The sequence below is a fragment of the Ochotona princeps genome, chromosome 1 (assembly GCF_030435755.1).
Source record: "Ochotona princeps isolate mOchPri1 chromosome 1, mOchPri1.hap1, whole genome shotgun sequence".
NCBI lineage: Eukaryota > Metazoa > Chordata > Mammalia > Lagomorpha > Ochotonidae > Ochotona > Ochotona princeps.
Window position 1 is genome coordinate 63,765,302 of NC_080832.1, and position 18,123 is coordinate 63,783,424.

At 41.5% G+C, this 18,123-nt stretch overlaps 1 protein-coding gene across 1 annotated transcript in view; it reads right to left on the bottom strand.

Moving 5' to 3' along the window:
- The window catches only part of KLHL32 (kelch like family member 32), a 202,836-nt gene extending 186,904 nt beyond the window's left edge, over nucleotides 1–15,932 (bottom strand). The window contains exon 1 of the mRNA XM_004580366.3: nucleotides 15,705–15,932. The gene's annotated coding sequence lies outside the window, so the exon portion shown is untranslated. The remainder of the gene's footprint in view (nucleotides 1–15,704) is intronic.
- Between the last annotated feature and the right edge of the window lie 2,191 nt (nucleotides 15,933–18,123).

An 18,123-nucleotide genomic window follows, 5' to 3' on the forward strand; every position in this document is an offset into this window, starting at 1 on the left:
TCACTCCCCCAACCCCACCTCACAAGGAAGACATCCTCAGCAAGACCAAAGCAGATCAGAATGCCCCATGGGACAGCATCACGTACCTCTCCTTCTCAGCATTATCTCTGTCGTTACATTACCCTTATGTGGGCAATGATTCAACAAAGGCCATCTCCTCCACTACAGTGTCAGCTCCGAGATGACAAGGCCCTGATTGTTTTCCTCACCATTGAATCATTGGCACCTGGCTCCATGCCCAGCACTTCACAAATGCTCAGTAATTATGTGCTGACAGCACTTTTGACAGAATAGACTAATATTAATGAGAAAACTGGTAATGTATTATTGGCAAAACCACCAACAGCAGCATGCAAACCACAAAGAGCACTTTCCTAACTTTTGTCTTGAAATGAGAGCAGCAGTCACAACAGGCCAACCAGGTGCAGCCCATGAGTCATCACTGATGGTTAGCATTAGAGACTGGGTCCCTGAAAATGCAGATAGAGATAGCAGTGATGAAAAGCACTGCCTGTATTTTCATTATCTCCATGCATTTATAGAGTGGGTGTTCATAATGGGAAAAAGGACCAGCTTCTGCTAATGAAATGAGAACAACCATCAGCTCCCTGAGCCTTTCTGCTTCACCTTGGAAAAATCCTACTGATAGCAAGCAAAAGCTTACTGCTGGGCAATAGAGAATGAAGTCATTGTACATAATTGTGGTGATCACATGATTTCACTGTAGAGTAGATGTAACTGTCTTCATAGTAGAAAGGAGGATACTAGGATTGAAAGCAACAAATGATGTTCCTGTTCTCGCATTGTGGCAAAGAGTGCTGGGCTACTGCTTGCAATGCTAACATTCCATATAAGCTCTTGTTTGAGTCCCAGCTATTCTATGTCCAGTCCAGCTTCTGATCTGAATGTGAAGAAGGGAAAGCTTGGGTGTGTGGGCCCCTGCCACCAATGTGGGAGACTCAGATAGAACTCCAGGATCCTGGCTTCAGCTTGGCTCAGCCTGGACATAATATCCATTTGGAGAGTAAATCAGAGGATGGAAGAGCTCTTTTTCTCCACCTCTACTTCTCTCTTTCTTCATTTCTCTGTATAACTCTGAAATGCAGGTGAATGAATAAATCTTTACAAAATAATGACTAATGTCCCCAAAACACAACAACTAATACATCAAATACCCACTACTCAACTGTAGGCCTAGCTTGTTCCAAAACTGATGTATCTGGTGATGGTATCAGCTGTTACTGCTGGAAAAAAGAAAAGAAACTTAGTGGCTGAGGAGGTAGGTGGCTGGTGAATAAAGGCCATTTAACGTTATTGGTTACCAAGGAGGGACAGAGCCACAAGAAACAGAATAACAGCACAGAGGTCAGACACAAGAGTAACAGCATGTGAGAAGCTGAAGGCCAGAGCTCCTGATACCAGTACTAAAATCCTCAGCCCAGAGAACTGTCTGGCAGGAACAACCAAATGGAGCTGAAGACTGTTTTTGATGCTGCTAAGCCTAAGCCAACATACTGAGCTTTTTTTATATTGTGGAATTGTCCTATGATTTCCTTCACTACACAAGCAGCCAGAGAAACCCTGGTAAATGTAAAGCAAAATTGGAACTGTGTATTTTAGGAATATCTGATATGAAAAAAAACAACAAAAAAACCCACATTCAGATAAACTACTGAAGTCCTTTCAATTGTCAACCTGCAGAAGTTTTAAGGGTTTCTTGGTTATTGTGTTTGGGAATAAAAAACAATAGTAAAGGCTGTCTAGAAATCAATGTTCCTTAAAAGAACCTGAGAAATGGAGATAGTTCAATGGTTTCTTGAAACTAATTAAGCTGTCAATCTTGGAATCATGTGAGGCAGGGAGTCTGGAGGTATCCAGGAGGAAGAGCTATGTAGAGAGGAGGAACCATGGGTGTAATGCACAGGTGCCCAGGCAGAAAAGAAAACCAGTGAGGCTAACGCATGGATGAGGAAAAAAGATGCAGGAAAAAGGCGAGGAGGTGGAGTCAGGAGGTGAGGGGATGGTAGATGATGCAAGGGGTGCTGGCTCTTGCAGTGATTTGATTGGATTTTGAGTAAGGAAAAACCATCGCTCTGGTTTAAAAAGGGTCATTCTGGCTGCTACACTGCAGAGAAGCTGAGAGGCAAAGTAGAGCACTGGGGAATCTGCTGACATAATTTAAGTGACAAATGATTAAGAGAGGGCACTGGAAAGGGTTCATTTCTGGGAGTATTCCTAGGGTCGGGCCAATGGCCTTTCTAACGGCTTAACTGTGAAATGTGAGAAGCAACAGCCAACATGAGGTTTGGGGCCTGATACTTCAAAATGAAGAAACACTAGATAAAGCAGTTCAGAGAAAAAATAAAAACAAAGAAACAAGGATGGGGAACTTTGCTATTAAATTATATGTGTCAAAGTCATTTCACATGATTGTTTTGACTTTTTTTAAGAGAGGACCTTCATGGTAGTGTAGGTTCTTTTCCGATAATTCATTAACTGAGATTGTCTTAGAGAAATAAATGGCAAGACAAAATTGTGCTTCTTAATTTTTACCTTTAGTTGCTGAATAGGTTAATTTGTTACAACATCTTAATTGTATTTCTGACAACATTAGACTCAATTTGCCTAGAATTATCTTGTTTCTGGTCCAAGTTCACCAGTAAAAAGTGCAGTGACATCAAACCACAGAAACATATCTTAGAGTAATTTTCTTAAAGGAACCAGATGAGCTGGGAAAATGTCTAATAAATGTTAGGAGAGATTAATGAAATCCATCTCCCATGGCAGAGCTAAATTCAAGAAGCACTCTCAAACACGTATTGAAAAGCATTAATCTCTCATGGAATTTATTTCTCCTCAGGAGTAAGCTACAGGGAAGAGATGAAGGTAGAAAAGGTTTTATTCATGTCTAGATATATAAGTAACACCTAATGTCACTCCATGATGTGAAATGCCTACTTTCTGTTTTGTCACTCTTGAATTTGTATGAGTGCGCTTTGTTCTTTCATTTAATCTGCACATTTTGGCCTATGAACTTCTCTATGTGGTCATTATCAAGAATACCCACTTAGAAATACATATTAGATTCAGCAGCTGTGCCCAGGACTGTCACTGCCTATAATTTGGCCAGATGGCCAGAAGGATTGTTTTGGCAGAATGGCCAAATGCTAAACACCTTATGAGGCTGCAGCCCCCAAATTAACTAATAATAAACGCAGTTTCACAATGAATTTTTCTTTGAGGAAAGACACAGCAACAAAGGTGCAGAGAGCAGAGTGTTCCATCTGCTGGGCTCACTCTCCACATGCCTGCAACAGCTAGGACAAAGCTGTGATCTGGAAACTCAATCCAGATCTCGCACATGGAAGTGGAGGTGGCACTCAAACCTAGCCATTTTCAGCATGTAAGCATTCCAAGCAGCATCTTAACCTCTAGGCCTAATATCTACCATGCAGAATGACTGTTCTTTAAATTATAAGGAATAATGCACAACTTAGATCACGTTTTTAGATATCTACAATCCATTCATACTTTCAAAAATTGTCTAATGATAGAGTTTCTTGTTTTTATTTATGCACCAGGATTTGAAAAATTACCTATCACTGCAAAATGCCTAACATTTACATAAAGTAACTTGAGTTCATTATTTTAAAAAAATAAGGAACAAACTACAATTTCAAACGCTGGCCACTCTGTTCATTAATTCCATCTAAGTACCTATACTATTATGTAGTAGTTCACTACTGACCAGTGACTTATAAGAGCTTCTCCACAGCAGAAATTGAATTCTTCAGCTGGCTTACATAATTCCATATAGTCACTAACAATGCTCTAAATCTAAAAAGGTATATAGTTAAAAGCATGTGATTTTATCTCATGAAATCAATCCAACTACTATGCATACAATATAATGAGGATATTTGTAAGAATGCTTTCTGCATTAATCCACTTGAAAAACTGAACACAAATTTAAGTGGAAGCCTCTGTTCTACCAGTAAATATGTTAATCACACATCATGATTTTTATCCGCACAAGGCATTTAGTTTGTAAAAAAAAAAAATGCCCATATTTTTTAAATGTCCACTGAGAATCTGAAGAGCCAAGTGATCTCAAACTGATTTAACTTGTTGGTTTCTGTTGTGTGTGGATGCAGGGAAGCTGAGATTCAGATCCAGGTGGCACAGCAGGTGCCTGAAGACCGGGACTAGGAAGCATAGTGCGGGCAGGTCACCATGCTCTATGCAGTGAATCACAAGTTAAATCTATCATCAGAATCATCCAAGACAGGGTTTTTCTTTTTTTTTGTTCTGTTCTGTTTTTGTTTTTCACACAAGAACGGCTCAACAAGGATGATTCTAATACAGCACTTACAGAGGATCAAGAAATCTATATCTTTAAAAACAATTCCAGGTCATTCTGAGGAACAGAATGGTTTGCAAATGACTAGATTGGACTGATCTATACAATGATGGAAAACACAGGATTCTCCAGAGCTAGGTCCTAGAATGACCAACCAAAAACAGGAGCAAAACACTTTTGATTTGTTTTTGCTAACTCATGAGCACACTATGAAAAAAGCAAGATTCTTCACATTATTCTGATTTACACAAGAGAAATTCTGAAACCTGAAATCAGAATTCTGAAATGAACTTTATTCCAAGATTCCATGCAAATTGGAGACTTAAGGAATCTGACTCCACCTAACTTTGCTTTCCCAATCACACACACCTTGACCTCAAATTATCCCACTGTAATGGAGGGGCTTCCACCACTACTCTGGGACCAAGCAGGTATAGGTACAAGCTACTTCAGTAGAAGACAGTATTTTAGTATATATGCTGCCAAAGCAAGCACAAGAAAAGGCATTATTAACTCTGATGTTACCCTTTGGAAGCTTTGAAGCTGCACCAAGAAGTTAGCTGCAGTCGTCTGATGATCAACACTAGCAGAGCCTACAGAAACCAAAAGTTGACAACTCTGAAAGAAGAGGAATTTTTCATAAAACACTATAGATGACACCGAGATTCACAAAAGAAAATTTCAACCAAAGAAAGTCTATTTGAATGAGGTATAGAAAGGCCTAAGGGTTGTATATGAGTTTTTCAAGTAACATTTAATCAATTAGGAGCACCAGTTATATGTGATATTAAGTAGCTCCAAGAAATGATAAACAGGCTTGAGTTAAAGCTATAGAAGATAAGCTATGTCCAAATTAAATCAGATTGTAGGTAATTAATGTTTTTGTAGAAGAAAAAGCAAAATTTTGATTCCCTGTTTCTTCTGGCTTTGGATTCTCAAGGAAACCAATCAGTCCTATCAGCTCAAGGACATCAAGCTGAGAAAGAGTAGTGAATCTGCTCAGAGCCCCTGGTTATCTGATGACATCGACACTACTGCCTATCACAAGAACTGTCAGAGCAGATGAGGAAGCAAGTCTAAGCAAGACTGCAAAGATAAACCTCTTTGAGTCAGATATCTACTCCAATTATTAACCTAACTTTCAAAATAATCACAGATGTCACTTGGGGAGCGGCTGAAAATTAAACAGTATCATCACATGCAAAGCAGGTTTTCCCTGAGTAATAAGATTACATAACATTGTTTATCTCTAAATTAGAGGCAGACTAGCAAGATACCATCTTGGCTATCATATTTTCATCTTAGAGTCTATACCTCCTGCATTTACTATCTTCTATATAAGTCTTTTAAAAACCATTTTCTTTTCTGGAGTCATAAAGAAACGAATGAAGAATGTTCTATTAATTGTTCACTGACAAATATAGGCAAATTTATCATTAGCAATTGACTGTGCCTTTCTTATCATGGGTATTTAAAATGAACAACCACCCAAAACACATGAATTATGCAGCTGCAACATATTTCTTTTCTTTTTTTTTTAAGGTTTATTTTATTGGAAAGGCAGAGGTACAGAGAGGAGGAGAGACAGAGAGGATCTTCCGTCCGATGATTCACTCCCCAAGCGGCCGCCACGACAGGAACTGAGCTGATCCAAAGCCAGGAGCCAGGAACGTCTTTCCGGGTCTCCCACGTGGGTGCAGAGTCCCAAGGCTTTGGGCCATTCTTGACTGCTTTCCCAGGCCACAAGCAGGGAGCTGGATGGGAAGTGGAGCTGCCGGGATTACAACTGGTACCCATATGGGATCCCGGTGCGTTCAAGGCGAGGACCTTAACCATTACGTTATTGTGCCAGGCCCTTGCAACATATTTCTTAAAAACCACTGAAATAAATACATTCGCTTAGCACAAGAAATAGTCCTTTGTTTAAAAAGGTATTTTTAAATTCATTAAATCAGAAAAGTAGAACTTCGTCAGGAGTAGGAGTTTCTAAAATTTACTCGCAATGACCTTCTGTTAATTCCTACCACAGAAGCCCAATGAAGTGGGCTGCACACAGTTCCCACTCCTGTCTATAAGCCCGGGAGGGCGGGGAAGGAGTGATTTTTGTAGAATGTCAAGGCACATTTACTTTGTACACTCCAATGTCATCAGAGGCTCAGATGGGGTTTAAGATGCAGAAAAATTACTGTGCCACTTTTGAAGGCAGGTTACAGAGAAGTGTCAAGGAAAGGGGGAAGGTAAAAGTGCAGAGAAAAAAAGATGGATTTTACTAGAAATTACTCTCATTGGGAAGAGAATAATCTTATCCCACTTAAAAGAGTTTCAGGAGTTTTTCTTTTGAGTCTGGTGAGCTTTTGACCTTTCCATAAAATTTACATGATTCATCAGGAAGGGAAGTCCCTAGCTGTCTTGAAGGATGTAGACAACTAGCAATTGACCTTGTAGAAAGGCAAAGAAATCTGACATCTTCAGGTGCTCAGTGATGTTATTATTAATCACACAAGGGGTGAAGTGGGCAGCTCTGTGTTTTTCACACAAGGGATCCCTAAAGGGAAGATTTGCCTGGACAGAAGGAAAATGACCTTCTGTCCTTTGCCCTGTGGCCAGGTTGAAGCTGCATGAGCTGCAGAATTGAGAAGCCAGTAGCATCCAAAAGGGAGAGACACCAATAGCACAAAGCATGCATCCCTCTCCCAGAAATAAGCCCACCCAAGCAGCACTCAGGTCCTCTCAAATATCCAAAATACAAAGGTGCCAGCTCCTCTGTGAGGCTACGAAACCCTGGAATGAGATATTTTATCAAGCCCATTAAGTGAAATTTGATGTCACCACCATTTTAAGGATGGCAAAGCAAGGGAGGAATGGAGAGCCAAAGCAAGGAATGAATAAACATTAAGCTTTTTACTATATACCATGAATTGTTTTGGTATCTCTGTGAATATCTCAACATCATGGGATAGCCCTATACAATGATTTGGGTATGTCTTGCAATTCATGTGTTGGAAATGTAAACCCCCAGGTCACATTGATGGGGTGTGGAGATGGGACTTCAGGTCATGAAGGCGAGGCCCCTGTAGTTGTATTAGTGGCCTTCTAGGAGAGAGCCAGGCTGGTGAACTTGCTTTGTGTCACCAGATGCTGCCTTTTGCAGTGTTCTGATGCAGCAAAAGGCCCTCACCAGACATCAGCACTGTGTTCTTAGACCTTGTAGCCTGTAGATCTGTAAACTAAATAAACCACTATCATTAGGGCCCAGCAGCGTGGCCTAGCAGCTAAAGTCCTCGCCTTGAAAGCCCCAGGATCCCATATGGACGCTGGTTCTAATCCCGGCAGCTCCACTTCCCATCCAGCTCCCTGCTTGTGGCCTGGGAAAGCAGTTGAGGACGGTCCAATGCATTGGGACCCTGCACCCGCGTGGGAGACCCGGAAGAGGTTCCTGGTTCCCGGCATCGGATTGGCGCGCATCGGCCCATTGCGGCTCACTTGGGGAGTGAATCATCGGACGGAAGATCTTCCTCTCTATCTCTCCTCCTCTGTGTATATCTGGCTGTAATAAAATGAATAAATCTTAAAAAAAACCCCACTATTATTTATGAATTGTCCAGTTTGTGGTATCAACTGTAGCTGCAGAAAATGGATGAAGACACCCTCTGATCAGTGAATAGAATTCTCATTTCATAGATGAGGAAAATGAGTTCTAGAGAGAACATGTCACTGGACAATTAATCCTAGAACTAAGAAACATCCAATATAAATCATACTGACATCCATTACCAAGGCTTCTGCTTTTCGGGTTGTGGCATGCTACCTTGCACTTTCAGTTGTAGAACTAACAATCATAAATAATGGGGTTTTTTAGCGAAGATTTCAAAAGAGGTACCAGAACATGTGTCATAAACCTTTGCAAAATGCCTCCTCCTCTGCACTTACTGTCTAGGCTGTTAACATCAAATATATTCCCACTGAAGCAATCAACCAGGACAGGATACTTGTTCCATCAATCCCTTGTACACCAGACCAGTTAAACTGTCAGAGGTGGGAAAAGCAGCCCTGCTCCTCAGTAACTGAAACTGGTTCATTTGGTATGGAAAGTTAAATATATTATGCCTCAAATAAACATACAGGGAAGGTTGTCAAGAGTCTATGAAAACTGACAAGGATTTTCCTTCTGCTTTTAAAAATCATCTTACCAGTCTGTGATTTCAATCTTGCAAAGGAGAAAGCTGCTTTAAGCAGATTTACAGCATTCAACATTTTTGTCATATGCAGAACTAATCACTCCAAGTTTGTAAAACTATTATTTTTTTGTAAAGTCCTTTTTAAAATCTCACCAAAATGTATAATGTCATATGTCTAAATCACGTCAAATTAAACACGTTAATGTATTGCAATGTGTATGTGAAATAAGGTAATGGACAGTGAAATAAGAAGGCAGAAAGAGCCAAGGAGGTATAGCATTTCCTGCTGCTCAGCACCTCTTAGCTAAACAGCTTGGCAAGCAGGGTCAAGGAATGAAGGGCCTGGTTAGAAATGTCATGACAGGAACACAGTGAGCAAGTCCAGTTCCAGCTACTGCTTTCAAACAAGACTGTATAGGAGGTTTTCCAATGTTTTGCAAATTAGAAGAAACCCTGAAATAACGAGAACCAGAGGAAGCAGAGACAGAGTCAAGTCTAGCTCCACCGTCACCAAAATCCCTACTCAATGTGAAAGACAGGCCCTTTATATCACCTTTTCATAATATTTTCCATTACTTGTCTAATATGTCTGTGAGGGCATATCATCATACTTAGGCTTATGCTGCTCTTGATTGGAATTAAATCCTTCCAAACTTACAGTGAATTTCTGCTATGTCAAATGTCCCTAGTGATAGACTCTATTTCTGACATTTTCTGTTTTATCTCATTTTGTGCCCATCCTTCTAATGAGTAACTGTCCAAACCTGTGGCTGCAGATCTAGTATCTGATCCAAGTAAAACTCCCTCTTGCTTGTCACATTTCTTTAATATCTCTACTCAAATAACAAAGATATTGACCCAAAGATTAAGATGGGATTCTATTCCAAGGAGCTGAAATTGCCTCATCTGACCTGGAAGTGATCAGGAGCACAGTATATTTATCCATCACCAAAGGCTCCCTCTGGTTCTGACTACAGGTTCTCAGATGGTGAACAAATAGTTCACATGTCTCTCTACCTGTCCCACAGTTGTGATTTGACACTAATCAAAAATATATCTCCTATTAAAAAATCTTAGCTTGCAAGAGCCTCTTGCCTTCTAAATCTCCGACTCTTCTGAGAGAGAAGGATTGCATCTTTCAAATTTGCCAGAATCTTTTTTCCCATTTATTTATATAAGAGAGAGTAAGAGACCTCTTTAAGATTCCATGGTTCACTTCTCGAAGGCCTACAACATCTAGGACTGGGACAGCTGAGGCCATGAACCAGGGACTCAAACTAGATAGCCCACGCAAGTGGCAGGGACCTATCTGCTTGAGCCATCTCCTGCTCCTTCCGAGGCAATGCATTAGCAGGAAACTGGAACTGAGAGATGACTGGAGACTCAAAGCCAGCCATTCAGATATGGGCTGTAGGAATATTAATTAGCAACTTTACTTACTCAAACATCCGGCTCTCTTATCCCATTTTAACAAAAGCAGTGTATATATTCATTACAGCTGATTTTTAAAAATCTATGTAAATTTTTCCCATAGAAAACCAGAATCATGAGATGAAATTATGTGCCAGCCACTGGACATTAAAAAAAACAGCTATATTGTAATAATTCACAACTGACCACAGTGTTCTAAATTCTGCCTAGAGTACATACCGGTGGACTCACCCCGCCACCATTTTCAATCCTTTACAAGAATCAGTACCTCATTCTTCGGATTCATTCTATGTCCACAACGCCTCCCCAGGTCTCCTTTACCCTTATGTCCTCTTCCAAATGCTCCTTCTACCCCAGTTCCAATTTCTACATTTTGGAGATCATATTTCTTCCCTTCAACCCAGAGTTACCTCATCAATATTGGAAACGATTAGCATTGTCTTCCCATCTCACGTGTCCAATGAACTCTGCCAGACCTCTCATCTTCCAATTGGTAAAAGGATCTTTATTTGATATAATCAGACCCAGCCATCACTAACAGACCCAGTCCAGCACTAACCCCGATCCACATGAGAGTATTTTTATTTCCTTCTGTGTGTATGTTTCTGCGATCTCTTATATTTCTCTTGTACCACTTAACAAAAAACTGTCTTAACATCACAACCATGCACCTCCATTAGGTGACAAACAGAGAAGAAAGGATGCGTGAGAAGGCAGCTGAGATTTAAAGTATTTTCTCATTGGTTCAGTACAATATCACATACTCTTGGATTCTTCATCTGCAAAATGAAATTGATACTCCTTAATGGAGATGTTATGAAGACAACATGAAACGTAACTTGGAGACAGAAGGGGCTTTAAAAGTGACACCACCTTGGGAGGCTGGGTGTGTATTCTCTCCTTGTCTCCTCCCTTCTTGCAGATATAGGAAGGAAAAAAAAGAGAATGTGGAAATGGCGATCTAACCCACCTTCCTATAGCCCTTGACCCGAATTACCTTAATCAACCATATAAAAATCATCAAAAATAAAAACTTCTTAAAAAGTGACACCACCACAAGCATTGTTTGCTCTGAATTTTGAGAGCAGAACCAACCTCCACAGCCCTCAGCAGGACTTTGCTGTAACAGCGAAGTGATGAACATGTGTTGAGCATTTCCTAAGGGGCAGTACAAGTCACTGAAAGGACAATGGAATATCCTTATGTTAGAATAAGAGAACAATTCCAAATAACTGTTCAAATCGTTTTTGCATTTTGCATTTTCTTTTCTTCTTGAAGTACACCTTTATGAATTCTCTGAGGAGATACCAAAAATGAGTAATATTCCTTTCCAACCACTTCGTCTATTGACAGCCACTGACATTTCAGCAGCTTTAGTAGAACACATGAGTAAGGGAGAGCCTTACTTGATGCTTTAAAGGATCAAATGGCATTTTCTATGACAAGATGTTAAAACTGAATGTCCCTTTGAGTTCCCCTTTTCTTGTCCTTCTTAAAAAATCTAATTAAGAAGCAGAGAAACAGTTACTGATAGGTAGATCATGAGAAAGCACTTTCATCTAGTGGTCCACTCCTCAAATACTCTAAGTGGCTGGCACTGTTCTGGGACCAATGCTAGGAGCCAGAACTCAACCCAGGTGTCCCACATGGGTTATAGGAGTCCAATTGCTGAGACATCGTCTGTTGCATCCATAGTCTTCTTTGGGGAAAGCTGGAATTGGGAGATAGAGGCAGGACTCAAACCCAGGGACTTCAATATGGGATGTGGGAATCTTTATTGCCAAGTCAAGCCCTTGCCTCTTCATTTTCTATTTCTGCTCCTTTGGAATCTTGCAGTATTCTGGGATGAATTTTGGCTAATTGGTTCATGCCCTAATCTTAAGTTTCTGTTTAAAAGCTCATAAAACCCTTTTTCTGAAAAAATTTTAGTTCAACATCTGCCTGCTATAAGTCAGTCCTCAGGTATCTTGAGGTTCAGCTCCAGGAGCCTTTGAAGATAGCAACATTGACACTGGCTCAAATCCCTTACATAAAAATAGTACAATATTTTTTATGTAATCTGTACAATCATCCTACATGCTTCAAACTATCACTTCATTACTTATAATATTAATACAATGCAAATGCTCTGTAAAAAATTGCTAGCATATTTTGTCTGAGGAATAATGACAAGAAAAAGCCTGTACATGTTCAGCATAGGTGTAATTGTTTTTCCTAATATTTTCAACCTGTATTTGTTTCATGGAACCCCTGGATACAGCAGGTAAACCATACTCAAGTGACTTTCTATACATTTTGGTCTTTCGGAAAGAAAAATAAATTTAGTCAGAAATGTGAGAATTTCCAAACTGTACCAGCCACTATGGAAAGCAGTATGGAAATTTCTCAAAAACTAGAAATAGAACTACCATATGATCCAGTAACAGCTATGCAAAGGAAAGGAAATTTGTGTGTTAGAAAAGACACCTGTAAACTCATGTTCATTGCAGAATTATTCACAACAGCTATGATACAAAATCAACCAAGGTGTACAATGACAGGTGAGCGGATTAAGAAAATATGGCTCCATATACAGAATGGAGTACTATTCTGCATTAACAGAATAAAATCCCATCATTTTCAGTGACATGGTTGAGTCTGGTGGACACTACACTAATAGAAGGGTTGGCACAGAATGACTAGTACTGTGAGGTCTCATTTAGATGTGAAAGTTTCAAAAGTTGATTGCATAGAAGTAGCAAGTAGAATGGTGATGACCAGAGGCTGGGAAGAGTTGAGGGGAGGAAGAAACGGATGGAGAATGGTTAATGGATATGGAAGTGCAGTCGCATAGAAGAAAAACCTCAGACATTCTGTACCATGGTAAGACAACTGATGGAAAAAATAATTCTGGAGCATCTTAAATATTCCCAGTGCAAAGAAATGATAAGTGTTTGAGGTAATGGCTATGCTAATTCCACTGATAAGATCATTACACACTGTAGTGTGCCTTGAAATACCACACTGTAACCCATAGGTTTGTACAATTACTATGTGTCAAATTTTTTTTTTTTAAATATGGATTCTTTAAAAGGGAAGTTTTGAACTACATTTTCCTGTTTCATCAGATTTTTTAAATTATTATTTTGGAGCATTTCACACTCTTTCATTTTTTCTGAGGTGTATAAAAGATCCTGGAAAACTCAAAAGATAAACTCGTATCTATTTATTAAATATCAGATACAGAGCATTTATTAGAGATATTGTTACTGAAGTCAGAAACGTGCTGATTATTCAAAATGATGGGCATATTTGTTCACATGAGTATTTACTGGAGAGTAACAGCTTGGGATTGGGTGAGACCTCAGCAGTCATGGATAACACACTAGCAGGCCACAACCATATTTACATTTTTAAAGTGCTCCTGACTGTTTTTAAGTTAAGGGACTTCCCATGAAAAATATGACATTTCTATCTATCTTCAAATCCCAACAGACTCAGAGCCTGGGCTGCTCTGAGCTTGGAGTTTAACTGTGACAGTACTCTGCCAGTACACAGCCCATATTTCACATCGCTCTACCTCACATGTCTCCTCCAACCCTTACACGCCTGCACATACCTGAAATATGTCAGAAAGAGAGAGAGAGAAAAAAAAAGTTTGGTCCCAGAAAGGGCTACCCTATCCACTGGCTCCAAGTCTGCCCACAAGGTTTAAGTCTTCAATCATTCAACTGAAAATGGAAAGTAATGTCTAGACCTCACAGACTGTGAAGAGGACTTAAAAAGAAGCATATGAGAAGTGCTTGGTGAACTATAAAATGTTGTCATCATTATTTATTTCCCACCCTTCTGTAAGTTGGGCAAATCTCATGCTTGCCTTAGGTATTATCGACTTTCCTCACATTGCTACACTGCATATAATATACACAGCTTTAAAAGCCAAATGATGGGCCTGGCGTGATAGCATAGTGGTTAAAGTCCTCGCCTTGCATGTGCCAAGATCCCATATGGGTGCCGGTTCTAATCCCAGCGGCCCTGCTTCCCATCCAGCTTCCTGCTTGTGGCCTGGGAAAGCAGTCAAGGACAGCCCAAAGCCTTGGGACTCTGCACCCGCGTGGGAGACCTGGAAGAAGCTCCTGGCTCCTGGCTTCGGATTGGCTCAGCTCTAGCCGTTTGTGGCCCCTTGGGGAATGAACCATCGGACCAAGATCTTCCTCTCTGTCTCTCCTCCTCTCTGTATATACGCCTTTCCAATAAAACTTAAAAAAAAAAAAAAAAGCTAAATGACAGGTCCGGCACAATGGTTCAGTCACTAAATCCTCACCTTGTACACACTGGGATCCCATATGGGCACTGGTTTGTGTCCCAGCTGCTCCACTTCCCTTCCAGCTCCTTGCCTATGGCCTGGGAAAGCAGTAGAGAATGAGACCCTGAACCCATGTGAAAGACCAGGATGAAGCTCCAGGTTCCTGGCTTCAGATCAGCTTAGCTCCAGTTGTTGTGGCCACTTAGGGAGTAAACCAGGGGATGAAAGTTCCTCTCCCTGTATCTCCTTCTCTCTGTAAATCTTCCTTTCCAATAAAAATAAATAAATATTTTTGAAAACAAAAACTAAATGACAATAATTTGATATCTGTCCCTGGCTCATTTAAGAACAGGTAGAAAAAGATGGCCAAATATCAAAGAAAAATAGAATGGATTGTTGAACACCAATGGCTCTTTACAGGGTCATTTCTGTCAGTGGTGAAGGTATAAAATCGGTGCAAATTGCGATTACTGGCTTTGATGCCTTCGAGTGCTGGTTTATAAGTTCACCCGCAAGGCTCCTCAGTGTCCCAAGAATGGAGCTGGTCCTTGAAAAAACAAAACCTTACAATTCTCAGGTTCTGGAACAATCAGCCATGGCACATATGTTATTATCTACCTATCGACATATGGATGTAGATATATCTCTCAAAAGTCTATGAGAGACTTGACAAAACATCAAATCTTTTCAGATATGGAGAGTCAGATGCAGAAAACTGCACTTAAATAATAATTCTGCAGATATTGAAGTGTTAGTAAAAATCTATGTCATGGATGCTATTTTGTTACGCTAGGAATGCAAAAATATATACTTCCATTCTGGTCACTTTATAACACATCATTCTCCTTTGGGGAATCATACACTGCTTTCTGCTTTTAACCCTAAGGATGGTCATGCCTAACTAGAACTGGAAATCAAGAGGAAGAAGAGACTTAAATTGCAATCAGCTGTCCTGATATCACCAAAATGAGAGTAAGTAATGAATCAAGACAATCCGTTCAACAAAATCATCTGACCAATCCTTTCCAAAACCATATGGAGCAATTACATCTCTACTTGAAGTTTAATGAGAGCTGCATACATTAATGAATGTCAAATTACTGCCAAGACCCTCAATGCACATTTTATTACAAAAATCAAGCAAACAACAGCATCTCTTAAGAAAACAGGTCGTTCAATAGACATCCCAAGCCTGATGTTTAAACCAGTCTCCTTGGCAACCAAGGAACACCGTACATACAGGGCCGGGGATAAGGTGAAGAAGCAGGAGCAACTCGGGTTTGTAGCAGAAGTAACCAGGGAAGTAAGTGCTTCTGCTCGAGGACGCTGCTAGAGGCTGCCACCCCATGGAATTTCAACTCTGGATCTCGCTCCCCACCCCTGGCGCACCAGATCTCCCTGGGTCTGCAGGCACCAACCCCGGACAAGTTACAATGAGAGACTGGCTTACCCGCTGGGGTGAGTGATCTGCTGGGTTATCATGCACCCGAAGCGTCAGCACCGGCACCGAGTTCTCCCTGATGCACAATGGCTCTGCTTCGTTCCACGCGATGCTGAGGCTAAGAGAAACTGCAGTAGCTTCGCTCTGCTGGTTCGGGGATGCAGTAGTGGCGAGAGGAAGAGCGCGCACCCTTGCGCGCCCCCGGACTCCCGGGCGGACACAGTAATCCCTAGTAAATAGAAAGCACCAGCCCGCGCTGCAGGTGGCACGGCGGGCTGGCGAGGCACCTGCGGCCGCTGCTGCCTGGAAACGCAGCTACACCGGTCTCGGGTCAAGTTCGGACGGCGCTGCGGCTCCGCCCCTCCCGCCTCGAGCGAGCTGCACGCAGCCCCCTAGCCTTTCCCGCTCCCCGGGTAGTCGGCGCGCGCGCTCCCCTTCCCGCTCCACCCCGCCCCCGCCGCTGGCGACCCGCGCGCGCCCGCTCTCCCCGGAAGTCCCGCTCCTCCATGTGGTCGCCCTTTCCTCCCCGGCACCTGCGCTGCTGGCCGCCGGGTCACTGCGCAGCCTGCAGCCACAGCTGCACTCCCTGCTGCGAGGCTTGAGACCCTGGAGTCTCACACCCAGATCCCTTTCCAGGAACGGCAGAGCAAAATAGACTCAGCGTCCACACTACGATTTCCCAAGGTTCAATGGCTGGCTGCTTCCTGCTCCCTGATTCTTCCAACTTACAAAGTTGAAGGTGCCACTGCTATTCCTACCTACCCGTCTTAAGATTCTATAGTGTATGGTACTATTGAAAACAGATTCACAGTAATTTTAAGAAGCGACAGGGGAACCAACATGCTAGTCCTGAACCTGAAAAACAATGTTTGGTTACAGTTCATTTCACATAAACAGACAACAGGCCCAGAGCAACACTGTTAAATTCTAGAATTCCTGCAAGCTCTTGCATACTTGGCAGTTCGTGCCTGTTGTGAAACACTTAAGCAAATCAATATTCGTAACAGGCATTTCGTCTTTGAATTGAAAAACATTGGTCCCATGTGGAGTTATACCAACCGAATCAGTAGAATATGACTTGCAGTTGGAATCAGCTGTATTGTGTAGGAGCCAAGGGTTTAGACTACTGCAAAGATAGATTTTTTCACAGAACATTAAGCCCTGTCTCTTACAGGTTTGTATTCTCTTACCTACAATAGATGAGCAGTACCCTCATCTATTTTCAGGTGTCCTTAACATTCCCATTAGTCTCAAGTCAATGGTTCAGCAATCATTTTCCTGTTTTAGACCTACTATCTGCTTGCTACTCTTGGGGCATTTATGACTGGCTTCCAGTGTTTCCTCCTCATGATCTCCATCCTTGCACTTCAGGATGCTGAGATCCAAGGCATCACCAAGATAGATCCAAAGAGCAGAGGGACCAACAACAGATGACCAGGGCCCGGCGGCGTGGCCTAGCGGCTAAAGTCCTCGCCTTGAAAGCCCCAGGATCCCATATGGGTGCCAGTTCTAATCCCGGCAGCTCCACTTCCCATCCAGCTCCCTGCTTGTGGCCTGGGAAAGCAGTTGAGGATGGCCCAATGCATTGGGACCCTGCACCCGCGTGGGAGACCCGGAAGAGGTTCCTGGTTCCCGGCATCGGATTGGCGCGTACCGGCCCGTTGCGGCTCACTTGGGGAGTGAATCATCGGATGGAAGATCTTCCTCTCTGTCTCTCCTCCTCTCTGTATATCCGGCTTTCCAATAACAATAAAATCTTTAAAAAAAAAAAAAAAACAGATGACCAATGTTAGCTGCAGTGTTCATTTCTGAACATTTCCCTGGACTGTTCGATACTTTTCATTGGATGTGGCTTGATAACAGCAAAGCAAATATGAAAGTACAATTTGAATCTAAAATACGGAAAAACTGACTGGAGCCAATCAGTGAAATGCTTCTTTAAAGTTCATGTGATATTTTTCATCAAAGTAGCTGCACTTAGAATCTTAAATTTATATTGATTTGATGACCTATTTATTTACAGTAAACAAGAAGCTGTCTGTTAAATACGATTAAATAGAACAAGGTTTGTGGCTGTTTGGGCATCTTCCTGCTACCAGCTCACCTTCTATCTGAATATGGAAGGGACTGCTTCTTATCAGCCTTGCTGGATGCTTGTTGTTCATCATTGCATCCCTTGCCTCTACCACATTGTTTGTCACTGAGTAGAGGTTCCATAAATCTTGCTTATTGACACATGGATGTCATTAACTAAATAAGAAACTGTGTGTTAAATGCTTAATTCAGGGAAGACAATTTTTTTCTTGAAAGTATTGATTTTTCTTAAAGTAGTGGGTCCTTACTTTATTTTTTTTATTTGAAAGGCAGGAGAAAAAGAAAGACAACCAGAAATTTTTCATTCACCAGTTCACTCCCTGAATGGCCACAG